Source organism: Corvus brachyrhynchos, unplaced genomic scaffold, assembly GCF_000691975.1.
Source record: "Corvus brachyrhynchos isolate BGI_N302 unplaced genomic scaffold, ASM69197v1 scaffold580, whole genome shotgun sequence".
Lineage (NCBI taxonomy): Eukaryota > Metazoa > Chordata > Aves > Passeriformes > Corvidae > Corvus > Corvus brachyrhynchos.
The window spans coordinates 414,957-416,850 of record NW_008240032.1 but is presented as its reverse complement, the minus strand read 5'-3'; positions in this window follow the sequence as shown (position 1 = coordinate 416,850).

Genomic DNA, 1,894 nt, shown 5'->3' with positions numbered 1-1,894 from the left:
CCCCAGGGGAGTGTGGGGACGTGTGTGACATCCCCCGCCTCCCCGTGTGGGGGGACGCGTGACGCTGCCCCGCTCGCTGCGCCTGTGTGACCCTGTCCCCGCCCAGTGCGTGCGTGCCACCAGGGATGCTCTGGGTGCCGGGGGGACGCTGGGGACAGGGACAGGCACGGGGCTCTGGGACCCACAGCCCGTGCCCCCATCTCCCCTTGCTTTGGGGCCAGCGCAATCCCGGCCCCTTCCCAGCGTGGGTGGGGTCACCCCTGGCCGTGGGATTCGGTGTCGCCCGGACCCCAGGGGGCGGTGCCCACTCCTGCCCCCATCCCCGGGTCGTGGACGGACCCAGCTGGGGGATCGGGTGTCCCTGAGCCCCGTGGCTGCAGCGCGTCCCCTTGTCTTGGGGACCTCGGCGTCAAAGGGACCCCATGAGGGGCTTGAGGACATTTTCTCCCTGTCTCTGGCCCCTGCGTGACATCGCAGACACCCAAAAATAGCCGGAGCTCGTGTTCAGCTTCCTCCTGCTGGCACTGCCACCGAGCAGGACCCCTCACCTCGTGCCCGGGGGGGACAGGACCCGTCCCTGTGGGATGGGTGTCCCCTGTCCCGGCTGGGACACCGGGCACGGCTCGGCTCCCCAGGGTCACAAGGACAATTTACTCCCCAGAGAGACAGAGCCCCCATGGCCTGGGGGGAGACACAGAGGGCGAGGACTGTCCTCTGTCCCCTCACCCGGGTGTCAGTGTCCCAAACCTGCGCAGCCGTGCACCCATGGGTGCTCCTGCACCAACAGCACCGTGAGATGGGGACATTGACAGGAGCAGCTGCCCAGGCACAGGGACAGCAATCCACAGGGACAGCAATCCACAGGGAGCACCTGCGGGCAGGGTCACCCACAGGGACACCCACCCACAGGGTCACCCACCCACAAGGTCACCCACCCACAGGGTCACCCACCCACAGGGACACCCATCCACAGGGACACCCACCCCCACAGGGTCACCCACCCACAGGGTCACCCATCCACAAGGTCACCCACCCACAGGGACACCCATCCACAGGGTCACCCACCCACAGGGACAGCAATCCACAGGGTCACCCGCCCACCGGGACACCCCTCCACAGGAACATCCAAACCAAGGGACACCCAGCCGGAGGAGCACCCACACACTGGGACACCCACCCACAGGGTCACCCACCCACAGGGTCACCCATCCACAAGGTCACCCACCCACAGGGACACCCATCCACAGGGACACCCACCCACAGGGACAGCCACACTGCTGCCCCTGCACACCCACCCTCAGGAGCACCCACGAACACGGTCACCCACTCACACGGACACCCACAGACACCCGCAGACGTGTGGGTGCTCCATGCACACAGAAACCCCTGGATGCCCACGCCCATGGATGGCTGTGCCCACACCCCTGGATTCACGTGCCCACGGGTGCACACACAGGGATACGCGTGGCTACACAAACGCACACACGTGTCCGTGCCCTCGAGTGCCCACGAAATGGGTGCCCGTGCCCCTGGATGCCCACACGCGTGGGTGGACGCACATGGACACCAGTGCCCGTGCACACGCAGACCCCCACGCACACGGATGCCCGTGGATGATCACGGGTGCCCCTGCCACACACACGGATGCGCACGGGTGCCCACGAACACGTGCACACAAACACAGATGCCCCTGCCCACGCACACGGGTGCCCACGCACACAGATGCCCGCACACACACGGATGTGCGTGCACACGCGACTCCATGCCCACGGACGCCCATATAAATGAGTGCCCACGACCACAGAGGTGCCCACACACGCGAATTCCCACGCACGTGGGTGCCCGTGACCCTACACGTGGATGCGCGCGTGCACACGGGTGCCCGTGGAAATGC